The sequence below is a fragment of the Salvelinus fontinalis genome, chromosome 14 (assembly GCF_029448725.1).
Source record: "Salvelinus fontinalis isolate EN_2023a chromosome 14, ASM2944872v1, whole genome shotgun sequence".
Taxonomy (NCBI): domain Eukaryota; kingdom Metazoa; phylum Chordata; class Actinopteri; order Salmoniformes; family Salmonidae; genus Salvelinus; species Salvelinus fontinalis.
In genome coordinates this window covers 53,698,825-53,721,992 of record NC_074678.1, presented here as the reverse complement: position 1 = coordinate 53,721,992, position 23,168 = coordinate 53,698,825, and the positions used below count along the sequence as shown (strand labels likewise).

The window sequence follows — 23,168 nt, the reverse complement described above, 5'->3', positions numbered from 1 at the left end:
AAATATCCCTAACCATATCTCTCAATGTTAGCATTTGCATTGATGGGAGATATACAGGATTGCCCTAATTTTACAGCTGGAGAGTAGGACCTGGATCTATAGGAGAATCTATGGGAGTTTGTGACTTTGTCTCACATGTGAGTCAGTGAATTAAAAAAAAATATATATATATATATTATTTTTTTTTCACCTTTATTTAACCAGGTAAGCTAGTTGAGAACAAGTTCTCATTTACAACTGCAACCTGGCCAAGATAAAGCAAAGCAGTGCGACACAAACTACACAGAGTTACACATCTGAGTAAACAAGCGTAAGGTCAATAACACAATAGAAAAAAAGAAAGTCTATATACAGTGTGTGCAAATGGCGTGAGGTGGTAAGGTAATAAATAGGCCATAGTAGCAAAGTAATTACAATTTAGCAGATTAACCTGTTTGGGCTGCAGGGGCAGTATTGAGTAGCCGGATAAAAGGTGCCCATTTCAAACGGCCTCGTACTCAATTCTTGCTCGTACAATATGCATATTATTATTACTATTGGATAGAAAACACTCACTAGTTTCCAAAACCGTTTGAATTATATCTGTGAGTAAAACAGAACTCCTTTTGCAGCAAACTTCCTGACAGGAAGTGGAAAATCTGAAATCAATGCTCTCTTCTAGGGGCTGGCTATTAAAGTCCTTGATATTTATTCGTTTGGATGCACTTCATACGGCTTCCACTAGATGTCGATAAGGACTGAGAGAAGAAATGGAGTGTGTAATTTGATCTGGACTCGAATCATAGCTCTTGGCATGACGTGACCCCAGTTTCCTGTTTTCAGGAAGGCGCGAGCAGGGACCTGGATTTTCCTTCTGATAAGCTGCCGTTATGGACGACTAATATCTCTGGCTTTGATTTTATTTGATACATGTGACAATATCATCGTAAAGTATGTTTTTTCAATATAGTTTAATCAGATTATTGAAATTTTTTCGGGAGTTTTGCCGTGTTCCGTTCTCTTCCGTTTGTTGACATGGAGAGATTCGCGCCACTTGGCAAGTGTACTTGCTAAATTGAGAGGGAAAAAGGCCGTTCTAAATCCAAACAACGATTGTTCCCGACAAAGGACCCCTTGTACAACATTCTGATGAAAGATCAGCAAAAGTAGGACCCATTTTATGATGCTATTTCATATATCTGTCGAACATGTTGTGCTAGTCGTTTGCGCCCAGCTTTTGGGTACTCTCTCGCTATACCTAAGCTGGATGTCGTAATTAAGTTATTTTTAGAATTCTAACACGGTGATTGCATTAACTAGTGTATCTATCATTTCCTATACAACATGTATTTTTTAGTTATGTTTATGAATAGCTATTTGGTCAGAATATGTGTTTTAGAAAAACTGTCATAAAAATATCCGGACGTTGTGGGAAAAAGATGCTACGTTAGCACAATGTATAACCACTGATTTCAGCTCTAAATATGCACATTTCGAACAAAACATAAGTGTATGTATAACCTGATGTTATAGGACTGTCATCTGATGAACCTTATCAAGGTTAGTAAAAAATTATATATCTTTTGCTGGTTTGTTTGTTACGATCGCTAACTTTTGCTACTGGGAAATGGCTTGTGTTTCTGGCTATTGTGGTAAGCTAATATAACGCTATATTGTGTTTTCGCTGTAAAACACGTAAGAAATTGGAAATATTGGCTGGAATCACAAGATGCCTGTCTTTCATTTGCTGTACACTATGTATTTTTCAGAAATGTTTTATGATGAGTATTTAGGTATTTGACGTTTGTGTCTGTAATTATTCTGGCTGATTTCGGTGAAATTTCTGATTGTAGCTGCAATGTAAACTATGATTTATACCTGAAATATGCACATTTTTCGAACAAAACATAGATTTATTGAATCCCATGTTATAAGACTGTCATCTGATGAAGTTGTTTGTTGGTTAGTTTGGTTGGTTCTTGGTTAGTTAGGTTGGCTTTGTGCATGCTACCTGTGCTGTGAAAAATGTCTGTCCTTTTTTGTATTTGGTGGTGAGCTAACATAAATATACGTGCTGTTTTCGCTGTAAAACATTTAAAAAATCGGACATGTTGGCTGGATTCACAAGATGTGTACCTTTCATTTGCTGTATTGGACTTGTTAATGTGTGAAAGTTAAATATTTCTAAAAACTATATTTTGAATTTCGCGCCCTGCACTTGAAGTGGCTGTTGTCATATTGTGGCCGGCCTCGGGCTTGCAGCCAGAAGAAGTTAACACTGGAGTGATAGATGAGCAGATGATGATGTGCAAGTAGTGATACTGGTGTGCAAAAGAGCAGAAAGGTAATTAAAAACACTATTGGGATGAGGTAGGTAGATTGAGTGGGCTACATCTCATGAGACCAACTGAAAAAGTCTTAAGCCTTCACAGACCAAAGTCCTAACTGTCAATTTGAGAGAGAGTTTATAGATCTTCATATATTACATCACCTTTCGGGGCTTATAATGTAACATTTCTCAACCAAGGATATGTAAAATATGATGTCGTAGGAGTGGAGTTTTAACAATTTGGTATAGAAACTGATTGCAATACATTCGACGTACATATTACATCTGAAGCTATTGATGTAACATTATGCTGCTGTCACACTATTTACAGCCAATAGGTTGATAAAACAATGTGGATTATTGAAGATTATTTATTGGTGTGCTGTCCATCTCATTTACTATCGACTAGCAGTCACACTTTATTTGGATAGTCCTGTTTGTCCATCTGTAGATGCTCTTCAGATGGATATACTATCAAAAAATCTGTTGATAAGCAACTGCTTGCTAAGGTTACTGTTATGTTAATTAAGAATATGGGTTAGGGTAAGGGTTAACTTCACTAGGGTATGGGGCAGCATTGTGAATTTTGGATGAAAAGCGTTCCCAAATAAAACTGCCTGCTACTCAGCCATAAAAGCTAGAATATGCATATAATTAGTAGATTTGGATAGAAAACAATCTGAAGTTTTTAAAACTATTTGAATGATGTCCGTGAGTATAAAAACACTCATATGGCAGGCAAAACCTGAGAAAAAATCTGGGAAATCTGAGGTTTGCAGTTTTTCAACTCATTGACTATCGAATACACAGTGTCTATGGGGTCATATTGCACTTCCTAAGGCCTCCACTAGATGTCAACAGTCTTTAGAACCTTGTTTGAGGCTTCTACTGTGAAGTGGGTGGCGAATGAGAGGGGATTGAATCAGAGGTCTGCCAGAGAGGCATGAGCTGACCACGCGCGTTCACGTGCAATTATACAGACAAAGGAATTCTCCGGTTGGAACATTATTGAAGATTTATGTTAAAAACATCCTAAAGATTGATTCTATTCATCGTTTGACATATTTCTATGGACTTTAATGGAACTGTTGACTTTTCGTCTGCACCTAGTGATCGTGCATCATGAATTTTGATTACTGGGCTAAACGCGTGAACAAAAAGGAGGTATTTGGACATAAATTATGGACTTTATCGAACAAAACAAACATTTATTGTGGAACTGTGATTCCTGGGAGTGCATTCTGATGAAGATCATCAAAGGTAAGTTAATATTTATAATGCTATTTCTGACTTCTGTTGACTACACAACATGGCGGATATCTGTTTGGGTTGTTTTGGTCTCTGAGCGCTGTACTCATATTATTGCATGGTGCACTTTTTCCTTCAAGTTTTTTTTTACATCTGACACAGCGGTTGCATTAAAGAGAAGTGGATCTAAAATTCCATGCATAACAGTTGTATCTTTTAGCAATAATTATTATGAGTATTTCTGTAAATTGATGTTGCTCTCTGCAAAATCACCGGATGTTTTGGAACTACGGAACATAACGCGCCTATGTAAACTCAGATGGAGTTTGGATATAAATATGAACTTTACCGAACAAAACATACATGTATTGTGTAATATGAAGTCCTATGAATGTCATCTGATGAAGATCATCAAAGGTTAGTGATTCTTTTCATTTCTATTTCTGCTTTTTGTTACTCCTCTCTTTGGCTGGAAAAATGGCTGTGTTTTTCTGTGACTTGGCTCTGACCTAACATAATCGTTTAGTGTGCTTTCGTAGTAAAGCCTTTTTGAAAATCGGAAAATGTGGCTGGATTTACAACAAGTTTATCTTTAAAATACTTGTATGTTTGAGGAATTTTAATTATGGGATTTCTGTTGTTTTGAATTTGTCGCCCTGCAATTTCACTGGCGGTTGACGAGGTGGGACGCTACCGTCCCACATACCCTAGTGAGGTTAAGTTTAGGGTTAAGGTTAGGGTTATTAGACAGTTAGTTGAAATGTCTGTAGAGCATCTACAGTTGGACTACCTAAATAAAGTGATACCCGACTACCCAACGTAACATGAGTTTGTTCTGTCATTCATTTTCCAATACCATGTCACTAACAGCTAATATCAGAATTCCAATCAAGTTGACCAGGAACATGGTATGAAATTAAACTCCCTTCTACTTTCACATCCTCAGTCTTCAATATAGTGGCTTTTCAATCAGAGTGATAACATTCCAACTCTAATCCCATCACATCCCTGACCTTTTGGGAGAGCCAGACATCAGCACAATTAGATCGTCGTAGAACGCTGCATGGATCTGATGCAAATCTACTTTTGAAATGAGCACTTGGGCTGACAGCAGGAAGTGTCTGATAAGATGCCAACAAAGTGTAACTGATAGCACTCGTGATACCATGTACCCACATGGAATTTAACCTTTCACATTTCGATCATAAAGCATGTCAAAGGAATAATTGGACAAAGAGATAAGGGGGTAATTGAATAATAAATGAAAATAAAAAAATATACAGTGTGGTCCGAAATGACACCCTTGATAAAGATTACCAATAATGACTGTATAAAATAAATAATAACAATACTGAGCTATATTGTATGCTCCAAGAAATTTTGGAAATTAAATATATTTTTTTATAAATCATACAATTGAAACAGTAATATTTTTTTCTCAAAAAGGTAGGGGCCAAAATTATTGACACTCCTAAATTCTTATAAATAAAGTCGTCAAAAGTTTATTATTTGGTTCCATATTCCTAACATGCAATGACTAAATCAAGCTTGTGACTCTACAAACTTGGATGCATTTGCAGTTCATTTTGGTTGTGTTACAGATTATATCACGTTTCAGACTCAAATGCAGACTGTGTTGAAGAAACAATGTTTATTACAGCAACAGGAGCAGGCAAACGACAGGAAACAGGAGACAAAGGGCTGTGAGACTTGGGTTTACATCTAGAAGTATACGGAGGGTACGGGGCAACAGACGACGAACAGCAGAGGGGCTAATGACTTTGGAACATGGGGGAACGGTCTCGGTTTCCAGGGGTGTAGCAGCGGGGCTATAGCTGCGCATCCGGCTTAACATCCTTGGGTACCAATTCGGGGTTGCGGAAGCGAAGTGGCCCGGGCCTTATTGAACACCTCCCAGAGGTCCTGGTACTTCACGGGATAGGCAGAGAGGTTCGGGGCAATTTCCAAGCCCCCAGGAAAACGTTCTGGGGCTGGCAGAGCTGATTTCAAGCAATGAGCATGGCACAACGGGCTCCAGCCCACGATGGCACCAGTAGACCGGTCAATCGAGGGATTGTGTCGCTGGAGCCAAGAGAATCCCAATGCCACAGGTACCTGCGGAGACTCAGTTAGCAGGAATTGGATCGCCTCGCTGTGGTTCCCATAACGAATGTAGGTTGATGGGGGTGGTATGGTGGGTGATCCGGCCTATAGAGCGGTCGTCAAACACTCTGACATTCATGGGAATGGAGAGGGGTTGAGTAGGGATGCCCAGCTCGGATGCCAGAGTAACATCCATAAGACTCTTATCGGCCCCCAAGTCGATGAGTATCTGGAGAGACTTGGACTGGTCGCTCCACTGCAGGGTGGCATGGAGAGGGGGGCGAGTAAGGGGAGAAGCAAAATTATCCTTAAGACCAACCAGAGTACTCATTCCTACCAATGAGCTAGGTTGCTTGAAGGGACTGGTAGACAAATAATGACTGGCAGTACCGCAATACAGACAACTCTGGGTGTTAAGTCTGCTTATGCGTTCGGTTGAAGACAGCCTAGCCTTGTAGTCTTCGGAGGATCATGGAGGAACTCGGATAAGCTCGAGTCCACTCGGTACTTCCCGGAGTTCATCAAATGCAAGGTGGGATCCTTTAAAAATTAAGTGGGACCGCAATCAGGCCTCTTCTAACTCCTACGTTCCCATAGCCGACCATCAATCCGGATGGTTAAAGTGATGAGTGAGTCAAGATCCGTTGGTAGTTGCCGAGCTACAAGCTCATCCTTTACTTCCTCCGATAATCCGTGCAGAAACGTGTCGAACAGCGCTTCTGGGTTCCAGGCACCCCCCGCTGCTAGCGTGCTGAAATCTATTGCATAGTCCTGCCGAAGCTGGAGTAACTTCCGGGCAGCCTCTCTCCCGGACGCAGGAGCCTCGAAAACTTCTCAACTCCGCCACGAATACCTCCAGACTGAGGCAGACGGTGGATTGTTGCTCCCACACCACCGTGGCCTAGGTGAGTGCCCTCCCAGACACCAGCGTAATAATGTACGCTATCTTTGAGCGATCCAAGGGGAATGAAGAAGGCTGCAGCTCAAAAACGAGGGAGCACTGGGAGAGAAAGGCCTGGCAGATTCTGTAATCTCCATCGTAGCGCTCTGGGGGAGGGAAGCAGGGTTCCCAGGAAAACTTGGTGACGGCGCTGCTACCAGCCGGGTTACCGAGGGGCTGGAAGGTTATCGTCATTGTAGGCTGCCTAGTAGGGAACCCACAGAATTGCTCGCACAATGCGTCCAATTCTAGGTCGTGACGTTTGGCCACGTCCTGGAACCCTTCCATCAGACCGCGAAGCAACTCCTTGTGTCTACCAACGATGGCTCCTTGGGAGAAGATGGCGTTGCGGAGCTGGTCCAAGTCTGCTGGGTCAGTCATGGCCAGTTCGTACTATCACGTTTCAGGTAAGAACCAAATGCAGACTGTGGTGAAGTAACAATGTTTATTACTGCAACAGGGGCAGGCAAATGACAGGTCAAGGCAGGCAGGGGACGATAATCCAGAGTAGTGGCAAAGGCACAGGGTCAGGTCAGGCAGAGTGGTCAGACAGGCGGGCTCAGAGTTAGGACAGGCAAAGGTCAAAATCAGGAGAGCGAGAAAAAAGAGAGCTTGAGGAAAAGCAGGAGCTGAGACGCTGGTTGACTTGACAAACAAGACGAACTGGCAACAGACAAACAGAGAACACAGGTATAAGTACCCAGGGGATAATAGAGAAGATGGGGGACACTTGAAGTGGGTGGAGACAAGCACAAGGACAGCTGAAACAGATCAGGGCGTGACAGATTATTTGATAAATGCATTTCTAAATAATGTATTCTGACAATTTACTTTGCGGAACTCCCACTTTGAATTTCAATTCAATTAGAGTCTGTTAAACTCTGAGTGACACGTCTAGCTCCATTTAATCTGAAATGCCGACTGAGGATTGCGTCGCAATTATCAAGGCAGACATGCCACTCTAGGGGGTGTCCTGCTGATGGTGGCGTGGCCATTTACAAAATCAAAAAGATTCACCGCCACAAAAATGTTAAAAGTGTAGCATTGGAAAACAAAAACAGCACACTCAGTCATCCCTGATACCAGGAAATGTTGACCTATTTTCAACTGCCAAGGTTGGTTTACTGGTTTAAACAAGGTTTTCTGTGAAATAGGTTGTTAAAAATTAACTGTTAGCAGGGGGTGGAGTTGGGGTGGGGGATATCTAAATCAGTATGTTGCCTTGCAATCTAAACATACTGTCGTCAAACTGGCATCCTGGCTACAGATTACTGTATCTAGGGCTTTCAGAAGAACAAAATGAGAGGCCTCGTAATAAGCAGCACTCTCCTCCAATAGTCGATATTGACAATCAATTCTTCCAGAGGCCATCCATCATATATTCATACTGGTCCGGCTGAATGATAAAGTTGTACCGATCCAGCTGAATTCAAAGGGAACATTTATCTGACCATTTGAGTTCAATCATTCATTACAGCAAATCTCTCTCTTTCTTTTCATTTGACTAGTTAAGTCTAGTTGAAGCTATTCAATTGAGGTCCATTTCCTGGTTTTCGGAGGCATATGAAATCTTAATCTGGTCTTCTTTAAATAAATACTCACACCATATGTACAGAAGGGGAAGTACAAGGCTGTGTGCTGTCAGGCGGCAGAGATGGAGGTCCTTGGAGAGCACTGCAAGCACTTCTGTCACTGATATAAATAGTGTAAGCACAGAGCATTATTCAATGCTCAGGATCAAAACCTGATGGACATTTTTCCTTTGGCCTTGTTTGCCTTTCTAAGAACCTAATAGCTACTTGAAACATCATGATTACATTACCCTGAACAATTACGTGATTGTGATAATGGCTGAGTTTGTAAAAATGTTCACAGCAGTAACAGGGCTGGTTGAAAAGTAAAATCCAGACAAAAACAGATTCTAATATTTGATACAATTACCCCAGCCCTCATTAGAGACCCATTTACATTGATCATTCTCGCTATTGATACGTTCACCCAAAACACATGATCCACAGACCAGACAGGACTAGGCCATGTCATGTTACAGTGATCAATGACCCTGTTATTGAAAACTTACAATAAACCTCATTAGTCTGAAAGAAATCCATACAAATGTGGGCCATTTAGTCATCTTTCATTTCAGAATTGGGCATACACAGCGGATTGATACAGTGATAATGTACCAGGCAGGGCCAGATTAATGCAGGGGCTTTCCCTTCAAGTTAGTGGATTCGGCTATTTCAGCCACACCCGTTGCTGGCAGCCATGCAATCTCCCTAGACAAACATTAGCAGCAGAACGGCCCGTACTGAAGAGATCAGTGACTTTCAACGTGGCATGCCACTTTCCCAACAAGTCAGTCTGTCAAAATTCTGCCCTGCTAGAGCAACCCTGGTCAACTGTAAGTGCTGTTATTGTGAAGTGGAAACGTCGAGAAGCAACAATGGCTCAGCAAAGAAGTGGTAGGCCACACAAGCTCACAGAACGGGACCGCTGCGTGCTGAAGTGGGTAGTGCGTAAAAATCGTCTGTTATCTTTGTAAAACGTACTACCGAGTTCCAAACTGCCTCTCAAAGCAACGTCAACACAATAACTGTTCGTCGGAGCTTCATGAAATGGGTTTCCATGGCCAAGCTGCCGCAAACAACCCTAAGATCACCATGCGCAATGCCAAGCGTTGGCTGGAGTGGTGTAAAGCTGGCCAACATTGGACTCTGGAGCACGTTCTCTGGAGTGATGAATCACACTATACCATCTAGCAGTCCGACGGACTAATCTGGGAGATGCCAGGAGAACGCTAGCCTGCCTGAATGCATAGTGCCAACTGTAAAGTTTGGTGGAAGGTCAGGGGCTGTTTTTCAAGGTTTGGGCAAGGCCCCTTAGATCAGCTTTAATAATGCAGATAGATTGTGGCTTCCATCAATGTAATTGTCTGCATAATTTCCAATCCACCATATTCTTTTGTAAATATACACTACAGTTCAAAAGTTTGAAGTCACTTAGAAATGTCCTTGTTTTTGAAAGAAAAGCAATTTTTTGTCCATTAAAATAACATCAAATTGATCAGAAATACAGTGTAGACATTGTTAATGTTGTAAATTACTATTGTAGATTTTTTATGGAATATCTACATAGGGGTACAGAGGCACACTTTCAGCAACCATCACTCTTGTCTTCCAATGGCACGTTGTGTTAGCTAATCCAAGTTTATAATTTTAAAAGGCTAATTGATCATTAGAAAACCCTTTTGCAATTATGTTAGCACAGCTAAAAACTGTTGTGCTGATTAAATAAGCAATGAAACTGTCCTTCTTTAGACTAGTTGAGAATCTGGAGCATCAGCATTTGTGGGTTCGATTACAGGCTCAAAATGGCCAGAATCAAATAACTTTCTTCTGTAACTCGTCAGAATATAATTTGTCTGAGACAGGCTATTCCATGCAATACATTGCCAAGAATCTGAAGATCTCGTACAACGCTGTGTTCTACTCACTTCACAGAACAGCGCAAACTGGCTTTAACCAGAATAGAAAGAGAAGTGGGAGGCCCCGGTGCACAACTGAGCAAGAGGACAAGTACATCAGAGTCTCTAGTTTGAGAAACAGATGCCTCACAAGTCCTCAACTGGAAGCTTCATTAAATAGTACCCGCAAAACACCTGTCTCAATATCAACAGTGAAGAGGAGACTCCGGGATGCTGTCCCTTTAGGCAGAGTTGCAAAAAAAAGCCATAACTCAGAATGCCAATAAAAATAAAAGATTAAGATGGGCAAAAGAACACAGACACTGGACAGAGGAAGATTGGAAATAAAATGTTATGGACATACAAATCTAAGTTTGAGGTGTTCAGATCACAAAGAAGAACATTTGTGAGATACAGAAAAAATGAAAAGATGCTGGAGGAGTGCTTGATGCCATCAGTCAAGCATGATGGAGGCAATGTGATGGTCTGGGGGGTGCTTTGGTTGTGGTAAAGTGGGAGATATGTACAGGGTGAAAGGGATCTTGAAGAAGGAAGGCTATCACTCCATTTTGCAACGCCATGCCATACCCCGTGCGCTTAATTGGAGGCAATTTCCTCCAACAACAGGACATTTAAAAAAAATATATATACTGTATATATATTCCACCTAAATTTAACCAGGTAAGCCAGTTGAGAACAAGTTCTCATTTACAACTGCGACCTGGCCAAGATAAAGCAAAGCAAAACAACAACACAAAGTTACACATGGAATAAACAAGCGTACAGTCAATAACGCAATAGAAAAAAAAGAAAGTCTATATACAGTGTGTGCAAATGGCGTGAGGAGGTAAGGCAATAAATAGGCCATAGTAGCGAATGAATTACAATTTAGCAAATTAACACTGGTGTGATAGATGAGCAGATGGTGATGTGCAAGTAGAAATACTGGTGTGCAAAAGAGCAGAAAAGTAAATAAAAACAATATGGGGATGAGGTAGGTAGATTGGGTGGGCTATTTACAGATGGGCTATGTACAGCTGCATCGACCGGTTAGCTGCTCAGATAGCTGATGTTTAAAGTTAGTGAGGGAGATATAAGTCTCCAGCTTCAGCAATTTTTGCAGTGGTGCTGGAGGCTGCATGGCCTGGGTTAACCTCTACATTAACAGAGGAACAGAGGAGGAGTAGGATAAGGGTACGGCTAATGTCTATAAGAACTGGTTGTGTAGTGCGTTCAGAACAGAGAGTTAAAGGAGCAGGTTTCTGGGCGCGATAGAATAGATTCAAGGCATACTGTATAGACAAGGGTATGGTATGATGTGAGTACAGTGGAGGTAAACCTAGGCATTGAGTGACGATGAGAGAAGTTTTGTCTCTAGAGGCACCAGTTAAGCCAGTTGAGGTCACTGCATGTGTGGGGGGTGGAACAATGGGGCTAGCTAAGGCATATAGGGCAGGGCTGGAGGCTCTAAAGTGAAATAAGACAATAATCACTAACCAAAATAGCAATAGACAAGGTATATTGCCATTCGGGAGAGGCATGCGTAGCCGAGTGATCATAGAGTCCAGTGAGTTGCAATAGATGAGTCCGGGAGCCAATTCAGTAGTCGCTACTATGTGAGGCAAGCTGGAGATACGGCGATTCAGACAGCAGCTAGCCTCCGGGGACGTCGCAACGGAAGAGGCTGTTGAAACCACCTCGGCCGGTTACGTCGGCAGACCAGTCGTGATGGCTCGGCGGGGTTCCGTGTCAGCAGTAAAGTGTCCAGGCCAATTGGCAAAAGAGGTATTGTAGTCCCAGGAATTGGCTGATGGACCTCTTCGGCTAGCCGGGAGACGGGCCTAGCTTCAGCCTAACTGGTGCTTGCTACGGGACAGAGATGTTAGCCAGGAGTATCCACTCGGATAGCAGCTAGCTAGCTGCGATGATCTGGTGTAAAGGTTCAGAGCTTGCGGTAGGAATCCGGAGATGTGGTAGAGAAAAAGCAGTCCGATATGCTCTGGGTTGATATCGCGCTGTGCAGACTGTCAGGAATTGACCAGACTGAGGCTGGCTGATGTCCGAGTTAACGGTGATGACCGCTAGCAGTGGCAAACTGACTACTAGCTAGTAGCTAGTTAGCTGGCTAGCTTCTGAAGGTGGTTCCGGTTCTAATGTGTAGAAAATAGCTGATCAGTACCACATTGGGTGAGGTGGGTTGCAGGAGAGTATGTTCAGTCCGTAGATGGAAATTGAGATTAAAAATACGTACGAAGAAAACTATATATACACGGGACGGAAAGGGACAAGACTAAACAGACGTCCGACTGCTACGCCATCTTGGAGACCATCCAAGTGCTATCATTGTACCATTTACAATGATTTACCATTTACTTCTTTATCCTGTGCATGTGACAAATAAACTACCACATGTGAGTCATTGAAGAGATGGGTAAGGCTTAAGAGAGTGTGAACGATGCTGAATGGGTGCAGACAAAGAACAGCTGTCCAGTAGGTGTACCAAATATTCAAGGGCCATTTTCTCAAAAAGTGGGGTTACAAGTTTATCAACTTTCAAAGCAGAATTACTTTCCCATTGTTCGTCAACTGCAGTGTAGGATATACCATTTTCTACCTCTCAAATGTTCCCCATGTTCACCACTTGAGCTTATGCCACATCGCAAATGTTACTATCGGTTTATAAAAAAAGTTTAAAAAAGGCCCTTTTTCTAAAAAGTTTAGAAAAAGGGCCTTTTTCTTCAACAGTAAATTTACCACACATCAAATTGCATCTTGGTGCAAGGATTTTCTTCACAGAAAATTATGTTGTTTGGGGTAATAAAAAAACAAAGCCCTGGGGCCTATTCCGGCCCTGATACTAGGAAACAATGTATTACTAGTACAATTTTAAATATTAAAGTAATAATACTATAAATTACATATTATTTAAAATCTGTACTAAAACTGTATATCCTTGCAGGTCCACATATGCTGGGGAGGGGTCTCAGTTAAACATTTCTGTACATACAATCACCCACTTGAGCTGCCTAATTGCTTGCAGCTGGCCATTCTAATTGAGCTACAGCAGTCCTAGGGCTATTTTCATAAAATCATGGTGCTCATATAAAACCCGATATAAAAATAACTCCTAGTGCCAACAAGATACATCAAAGTCATTGCGTCTATGTGATACTCTACAAGACAGCAGTTCATTATGTTGTGAACCGTTTTCGATTAGAGGAGGTTGTTTTTAGATGATGTGCTTTCTTATCTCAGATTAGTTGTAGAAAAACATTAAATAAAGTAATGCCGACTGTGTGTCCTAAACATATGATGGCGTAATTATAAGAGAACATACATAATTGTATGACAGTTGTCCCACATATGGAGTTTTTCAGCTCATTTCGGCTCAAAAAAGGGCAAAGAACAGTACCCCATTTTGACTTGTAGAAATGTAGAAGATCAGACCTCCTGGCTATAACACTGACTTTGTATTCCAATACCCAGTGAAGATGATTATATGTTTTGAAGATAATTGATGTTGGCTGCTTAGGCATTGTTTATTGGATTTTCTTTCCAAATTTCCTAAAATTGCGAAATAACACTAAAAGCTTAGTTTTTTTATTTGGATCATGAGTAAAATCATGCAGTATATGATTTGTTTTATTACAATTTTGAACCAAACGTGACCTTTGTCCTAAGGTTGTGGGACATTGACCTAAAGTAAATGTATGAAGAAAAAAAAGTACTTCCCTTCATCTACTCTTGTATAACACAGACGTTTATTTCAAGAAACAATAGTCCCCAAGTCTATTCATGATATTACCAAATAGTTCTGACTACATTTTGTCCCTAAAAGCAATATCCACTTGATGTGACATAATTCTGGGATTAAACAAAGAGTCAGCATTTGGGCACTATTGCACTGGGAAGGGTTCTCTTGCAATGAGGAAGTACAGAAGACATGGATGGAGCACATGGCCTGAACAGATTGTTAACTTCATCAGAAATATTTATCAAAATATTGCACTTCTCTGCCAATGAAATTCTGCCAATTTTTTGAAAAAAAAACAAAAGTTGAATTTGAATTTATATATGAAAATAATTCATATTTTTTTAAACAATTTAAGTATAAAATGCAATGAAAACATGTTGTGGTGAAATCATATGGAAGGCTTACTGTTAAAAATAAGGCCCCAAATGGACCATATGTAACCGATGTGAAATGGCTAGCTAGTTAGCGGTGGTGCGCGCTAATAGCGTTTCAATCGGTGACGTCACTCGCTCTGAGGTCTTGAAGTAGTTGTTCCCCGCGGCTTTTGTGGCGCGATGGGTAACGATGCTTCGAGGGTGGCTGTTGTTGATGTGTGCAGAGGGTCCCTGGTTCGAGTCCAGTTAGGGGTGAGGAGAGGGACGGAAGCTAAACTGCTACATTGATGCTGTTGGCCCGGTTCACTGGTTACTGGCTGCAATTTGATCCTTTTAAGTGGTTATGAGTACAAAATGGATATATATTGTATTAATTCTCCCACGCATGGTTTCTCACTCGCGGCAGGTGACCATTCCTCTGGTGACCTCTGAGTCTGTCTCTGCCCTCTGGGGAGGGTCACATTTGTTTTATCTCTCCCTAGTGATGATGCAGGTAGATACAGTGCCTTCAGAAAGTATTCACACCCCTTGAATCTTTTCACATTTGATTGTGTTACAGCCTGATGTCATGTCACTGACCTACACACAATTTCCCCCATAATGTCAAAGTGGAATTACTATGTTGGTTATAGAAATGTTTAGAAATTAATAAAAAATGAAGTTTAAATGTCTTTAGTCGATTAGTATTCAACCCCTTTGTTATGGCAAAACTACAATTATTTTTTATTTGTATTACCTTTATTTAACTAGTCAAGTCAGTTAAGATCAAATTCTTATTTACAATGATGGCCTACCCTGGCCAGACGCTGGGTCAATTGTGCGCCGCCCTATGTGACTCCCAATCATGGCTAAAAGTGACTCAGCCTGGATTCGAACCAGGGACTGTAGTGACGCCTCTTGCACTGAGATGCAGTGCCTTAGACCGCTGCGTCACTCGGGAGCCCAAATAAGTTCAGGAGTAAAATGTATGTAACAAGTCACATAATACGTTGCATGGACTCACTCTGTGTGCAATAACAGTGTTTAACACGACTACCTCATCTCTGTACCCCACACATACAATTATCTGTCAGGTCCCTTAGTCGAGCAGTGAATTTCAACCACAGATTCAACCACAAAAAACAGGGAGGTTTTCCTATGCCTCATAAAGAAGGGCACCTACTGATAGATGGGTAAAAAAAAAAAAACAGACATTGAATATCCTTTTGAACAAGGTGAAGTTATTATTTACACTTTGGAAGGTGTATCAATACACCCAGTCATGACAAAGATACAGGAATCTTTCCTAACTCAGTTGCTAGAGAAGAAGGAAACCTCTCGGGAATTTCACCATGTGGCCAATGGTGACTTTAAAACAGTTACAGCATTTAATGGCTGTGTTAGGAGAAAATTGAGGATGGATCAACAACATTGTAGTTACTCCACAATACTAACATAATAGAGTGAAAAGAAGGATGCCTGTGCAGAAAAAAAAGCTAAAACATGCATTTTGTTTGCAATAAGACGCTAAATTAAAGCTGCAAAACATGGGGCAAAGAAATCAACTTTATGTCCGGAATACAAAGCATTACATTTGGGGAAAATGCAACATAACACATGACTGAGTACCACTTAATATTTTCAAGCATGGTGGGGGCTGCATCATGTTATGGGTATGCTTGTTGTCGGAAAACACTGGGGAGTAATTTTGGAGGATAAACAGACACTGGGAGACAAATTCACCTATAACCAGGACAATAACCTAAAGTCTCTCCTGAGTGGCTTAGTTACAGTTTTTACATAAATCAGCTTTAAAATCTATGGCAAGACCAGAAAATGGCTGTCTAGCAATTATCAACAACCATCTTGACGGAGCTTGAATATTTTTTTTAGGAATAATGTACAAATATTCTACAATCCAAGTGTGCAAAAGATCTTACCCAATACATTTGCAGAAATGTCATTAAACATGTTTTCACTTTGTCATTATGTGGTATTGTGTGTAGATTGGTGAGAAGAAAAAAAAGATTTAATACATTTTGAATTCAGGCTGTAACAAAACAAAATGTGGAATAAGTCAAGGGGTTTGAATACTTTCTGAAGGCACTGTATTGGGGTGGGCTGTGTTGCGCCCATTCCTGGTCCTCACTCCCTGCATTAGACCATCCATCCCTTTGGTTCCTCTCTGTCTGTCTAACCAGTTTCACTCCTCCTGACCGATTGCTACGTGATCCACCCTGGGAGGACCCCCATCAGCCGTGCATCTTTTAGAGATTTCGCTACTGCTCTCCAACACACCCGGTTGGCCTCACTCCGAGCGAGACCCAGTCGACCCGTCCGTCTCAGTGGTCCTCCCATAGCATTCCGACTCAGGGCATGGCACACCTAGGCAGCGTTCCTGGGGAAGGGGGGCGAACCATCCTATTACGCACTGACGCCAGAGAACCATTACGTTTCTCAAACCCTGTCGTTGACTCCGTTATGTGCTATATTCCAAAAACCCTCCAATAGAACATCTCTCGAGAGGCTTCGGCTGTGGGTAGGTCGGGGCCTCCCACTGGGTGCCCACAAGTGTGCTTGGGTCTGATCAATCACTGGAGGACTGGGCCCCTGCGCTTCGCTGTGTGCCCAGGTAAACCTCAATGTTGCAGGGTTGATCCTAGTTGATCCTGCCAGCATTTTATATAAAATAAAATGTGTGCCGAATACAACAGGTTTAGACCTTTCCATTAAATGCTTAATTACAAGCTCTTAACCAACAATGCAGTTTTAAGAAAATAATTACTAAATAAACAAAATTGTGATTGGAGTCTTTGGCAATTCTTTGGGCCTTCCTCTGACACCGCTTAGTATAGAGGTCCTGGATGGCAGGAAGCTTGGCCACAGTGATGTACTGAGCCGTACGCACTACCCTCTGTAGAACCCTACGGTCGGATGCCGAGCAGTTGCCATACAAGACGGTGACGCAACCGGTCAGGATGCTCTTGATGGTGCAGCTGTGTAACTTTTTGAGGATCTAGGGACCCATGCCAAATCTTTTCAGTCTCCTGAGGGGGAATAGGTGTTGTCGTGCCTTCTTTACATACCAAACATTAAGCTAAGCAAGTCCAAAGATGAAGCCGGTCTGTACAGTGAAAGTGTGAATGGTTCATTAAATCAGCTGTGGTTCGATTAATCGCTCCAATGTTACTTGGATAACTGTGGCAATTCTAGATGTGAGATAGTGTGCTGAAATTTGGGAATGTGTGCATTTAGCAGACCCAATGGCTATTTTTTACATCGACAGAGCAGGTCATTTCCATGTAAAATGACCCATGAGCACCAGCATGTGAAGTTCATAGGAGCATGTCAAATTGGGTGTCAAATTAAAGCTAAGAGTCTATTTGTTTTTGAAATGATGGAATGTATACCAAATTGAACCACTATCCATCCTAAAAAATGTGAAATAAACAAAGGCTTTGATTTCTTGTTGAACAGATGAAAAACGGGTCTTAGAAATCATCTACCAGAAAAAGTATTAGAAAGTATTAGAAATACATCATAACACAATCATGTTGAATTAAAGACCCCTGCCAACTATTATCAACACATATTTAGTTTTGGATCCATTTTTCTGCCTTCTGTAAGTTTAAGAAACATTGCCTTATGCCTTGGAAATACCAAAAACACACATAGCTTTAAGATATTTTCTAAGGATAATGAAAGTTCACAGAAGTAACAAGTAAAGGTAGACCTATCAATTAGTTGTAGTGTTTTTGTTTATGAATTATTAAGTGATTAAAACTCCAATTTTCCCCAAAATTGGTAACTGAATTTCTGCAATTGAATTGGCTACAATAGGAAATCATAGTAGTTACAAACCACAGTTGAGTACATAGGTTTGGAGAGTACAGCACAGTAAAGAAAAGTAGAGTATAGTTCAGTACTGTACAGTGCAGTAGAGTTCAGTACAGTACAAAGTAGAGCACACTAGAATTGAGTACACAATAATACTGTACTGAACTCCACTGTACTCTACTCGGCTGTACTGTACTCTACTGTACAGTAATCTACTGAACTATACTGAACTCTACTCTGTGCTGTACTTTGATGTCCAAACTCGTGAAACAGACTTCTATGATTGATTCAGATTTGGTCTGGTCCGAACCAACCAAATGTGGCCTTGTTTGGTTGTAGAGCTCATTAAAATAATAGTAAGTGTGTAGAATAATACCCAAATATGCAAAGGAGGATATTGCAAATGTATACCTTTGTATACCATGAACAGAATTACATTCTCTTCATGGTGATTCCGTTACCGGGTGTAATTCCACTTCACTTATTGTAGTTCAGTAACCAAAATAGATTTTTTTTCAACTTCAATGTGTCATGTCATCGTTAACAACCCATTCATTTTGCAGACATAGTTGAATCTTAATTCGGAGCAGATTTTGGAAAACATGGACAAATAAAAAATGAGATTCAGTGACCAAACCACAGTTCTACCAGTATTTTTTTGTGTAAAATTTCAGTGTAAATCGTTAAAAGTAGTCCTAGTGCATATAGTTGTATGGTTTGTTAAACTTTTAAATCAATGTTTTTGTTTGGCATACATTTTAAGTGAAGTGAGTCTCTGTTACTGTGGAATTGCCCTGCATTTCAATAATGCCTTGTGATCTTGGGTGCTAATTCAAGCTTTCCCTAATGATAGAATTATGAAAATGTATTGTTTTGCATTCATCCATTAATACGTTATGCAAACAATATGTTATTATAGTGTGAAGACTAGATAAAAGAAAACATACTACTCAATCCTAACTTCAAATACATTCGTTTTCCGTGGCTTTCATATAAAGCATGTATTGATGTCAATGGAAGATTTTCACAAAATATGATGTTATCTAGTGTTAGTACTTGGCTCAGCGTGATATAGTGGTGCGAATGGACAGAATAGTTTTTTTTTCTTCATTAATTGTCTCTGACTGGCATGAGCTGGTTTTAAACATACAAGAACCATTTTATCCAGAAAATGCTAAACTTTATTGGACAAGGTATGCATTAAAAACAAAACAAAAAGAGATCAATTACAACGTCAATGCAACCAAAAGCAGTCACTCGCTGATACAGTATACTCGCTGATGGAAGCCAGCTAGTTTATTCAACACTATCACAACGGAGCGTCATTTTCCCATAGACACCTTTGTAAAGTCTGTGGAACCCTTGCCTTTGTTCTAACGAGATACACCCTTTTCCCATTATTGCGCCGACCCCATCCGTACTCAGCTAGCTCGGATAGAATAATTTCATATTGCCCCTTCCAGCACGCTTCCAGCAACGATGGTGGATGTTTAACCAAGACCATGCATTCAGTGGAGTTTGACTTGGTTTGACCGGCTCATTAGTGTGAAAAGGCTACTAGAGGCTTGGGTGAAAAGAAGTTGGAGAACGTCTAAGGACAATGTTTGATCCAGTGGGCACTTTCTCTGTGACTATACGTCTGAGCCTGTGTGCTACTCAGCAGGGTCACGCACACGGGGTATTAAAACCGGATCAACCGTGGGAGTCAGCTATCTGACTTCATCAAATACGACTTGACAATAACCCCCCTGAATACAGCGGCAACTCTGTTTTATTTCATTATTTCTTATTTCCCCAGACAGATTTGCCAGAGTTGCTGACAGCCTCAAACGATCCAATATCTTGGGTTGTGGGCGCTCGTACGTCATGCCATCCCATGCACTTTGTCTCACTGCAACCCTGTGTGACAAGACCTTGTGTATTAAGATGCACAGCTATACCACGGGTTGTTTACTGAGGTGTGCAGGTGCTCATATCTATTCCGGCCACATGCAAGCAATGCTTTGTGTAGTCAGAGAAAGTGCTCATTATTAGAATATTAGTCCATTTTGTATTATGAAAATCAGTGTATTGCTTAAAAGACTATCCTGAGCCCTATACTACGAATATAAGTTTGAGGAGTTAGCGAGGCAACTTTGGTCAACTCAGAGTTCAACTTGGGATAACCGGTACCACAAAAGTGGCTCACCTTTTAGCCAGGAAAATGTATATGGCAATGAATCCTTCAGATCGAACCTGCTCCGGGGCAGGCTAACTCATGGCTAACTACATTTATCCTGAATGAAGAATCTAAGCAGCACGGTGAAGACCAATTACATCAGATTCTCTCCCTCGCAAAGATAGCGTCATAATCCACTTCATTGGAGGAAGACAATCGATAACATATTTTATTACTCCAATGTTTTTTGTGTGTTAAAACGTAGTAATGTTAACATACCTATCACATCACACATTTAGTAATGACAAATGCATTTGGAACTTCAAGCACAGTAAAACGTCTGTATGAATTAATACATAGACCTGAAAACACTGGACACTAATAAACGGAACACTAGACACTTTTATAATGTTTATATATTTTGCAATACTCATACAGTTGAAGTCAGAAGTTTACATACACCTTAGCCAAATACATTCAAACTCAGGTTTTCACAATTCCTGTCATCTAATCCTCGTGAAATGCCCTGTTTAAGGTCAGTTAGGATCACCACTTTATTTTAAGAAAGTGAAATGTCAGAATTATAGTAGAGAGAATTATTTATTTCAGCTTTTGTTTCTTTCATCACATTCCCATTCGGTCAGAAGTTTACATATACTCAATTAGTATTTGGTAGCATTGCCTTTAAATTGTTTAACTTGGGTCAAAAGTTTCGGGTAGCCTTCCACAAGCTTCCCACAATAAATTGGATGAATTTTGGCCCATTCCTCCTGACAGAGCTGGTGTAACTGAGTCAGGTATGTAGGCCTCCTTGCTCGCACACGCTTTTTAAGTTCTGCCCAAAAATGTTCTATACGATTGAGGCCAGGGCTTTGTGATGGCCACACTAAATACCTTCACTTTGCTGTCCTTAAGCCATTTTGACAAAACTTTAGAAGTATGCTTGGGGTCATTGTCCATTTGGAAGACCCATTTGCAACCAACCTTTAACTTCCTGACTGATGTTTTGAGATGTTGCTTCAATATATCCACCACATTCTCCTCGCTCATGATGCCATCTATTTTGTGAAGTGCACTAGTCCCTCCTGCAGTAAAGCACTCACACAACATGATGCTGCCACCCCCATGCTTCACGGTTGGGATGGTGTTCTTCGGCTTGCAAGCATCCCCCTTTTCCTCCAAACAAAATGATGGTCAGTATAGCCAAACAGTTCTATTTTTGTTTCATCAGATCAGAGGACATTTCTCCAGAAAGTATGATCTTTGTACCCATGTGCAGTTGCAAACCGTAGTCTGGTGGTTAGTCTTTTCTATGGCAGTTTTGGAGCAGTTTCTTCTTCCTTGCTGAGCGGCCTTTCAGGTTATGTCGATATAGGACTCATTTTATTGTGGGTATAGATACTTTTGTACCTGTTTCCACCAGCATCTTCACAAGGTCCTTTGCTGTTGTTCTGGGATTGCTTTGCATTTTTCTCAAAGTACATTCATCTCTAAGAGACAGACTCCTTCCTGAGAGGTATGACGAATGCCTGGTCCCAAGGTGTTTATACTTGTGTACTATTGTTTGTAGAGATGAACGTGGTACCTTCAGGCGTTTGGAAAATGCTCCCTAAGAGGAACCAGACCTGTGGAGGTCTACAATTTGTCTCTGAGGTCTTGGCTGATTTATTTAGATTTTCCCATAATGTCAAGCAAAGAGGCACTGAGATTGAAGGTAGACCTTGAAATACATACACTGGTACACCTCCAATTGACTGAAATTATGTCAATTAGCATATCAGAAGCTTCTAAAGCCATGACATATTTTTTGTGATACAGTGAATTATAAGTGAAATAATCTGTCTGTAAACAATTGTTGGAAAAATGACTTGTGTCATGCACAAAGTAGATGTCCTAACCGACTTGCCAAAACTATAGTTTATTAACAAGAACTTTGTGGAGTGGTTGAAAACCGAGTTAATGACTCCAACCTAAGTGTATTTAAACTTCTGACTTCTACTGTATGTATCCTATTCTATTCTACTGTATCTTAGTCTATGCCGCTCTGACATTGCACGTCCATAAATGTATATATTCTTAATTATATTCCTTTACTTAGACTTGTGTGTATTGTGTATATATTGTGAAATTGTTAGATATTACTTGTTAGATATTACTGCACTGTTGGAGCTAGAAACACAAGCATTTTGCTACACCCACAATAACATCTGCTAAACACGTGTATGTGACCAATAAAATGTTATTTGATTTACAATAATTGTATCGATAGGAGTGGGAAAAAAAGGTGCTTGTGCATTGATAACCACACCAATGCACACCAAAGTAATACAATAACGATGCCACTTCTAAAAGTCTATTTCACACGATAGCCTGCTGAATTTGCAATATAACTTTTCTTTCATTTTGATTTCGGCACAAATTAAAATGTGGCACTGACTTGCCCATGGATTGATGTTTCAGCAGTGTCTCAATGAACACCCATACAGAAAACGCATGTATTATAATACACACTGAGTATACCAAACATTAGGAACACCTTTCCTAATATTGAGTTATCTATGTCTCAATTGTCTCAAGGTTTAAAGATCCTTCTTTAATCTGTCTCCTGCCCTTCAGCTACACTAATTGAAGTGGATTTAACAAGTGACACCAATAGGGGATCATAACTTTCACCAGGAGTCGCCTACAGTATGTCATGGAGCAGGTGTTCTTAATGATTTGTACACTCAGTGTATGTCACTATATTAGGGGTTGGTATGGGCAGTTCGGCGTTTGACTAGCCATGTGTGACGTGCAAGCGCAGTTACAAGCCTGCTAGAGTTAGGGGCACTGTCATAGTATGGATGAAGCCTGAGCTGGAATAGGAAGCTAACTGAAGCTGAGTAGATCTAGCTTGCTTCATAGTATACCCCTCTGTAGTGTGTAGTCCAGAGACTCCTGTCTGTACAATATAGACAGTGATGTAGTGTGTAGTCTACAGACTCCCTTGTAGCAGACACTG

The 23,168-nt window shown here is 40.8% G+C and overlaps 1 protein-coding gene across 21 annotated transcripts in view; it reads right to left on the bottom strand.

The window, feature by feature from the left end:
- Positions 1-23,168, bottom strand: part of adgrl2a (adhesion G protein-coupled receptor L2a) — a 177,242-nt gene that overhangs the window by 68,586 nt on the left and 85,488 nt on the right. The window lies entirely within an intron of this gene.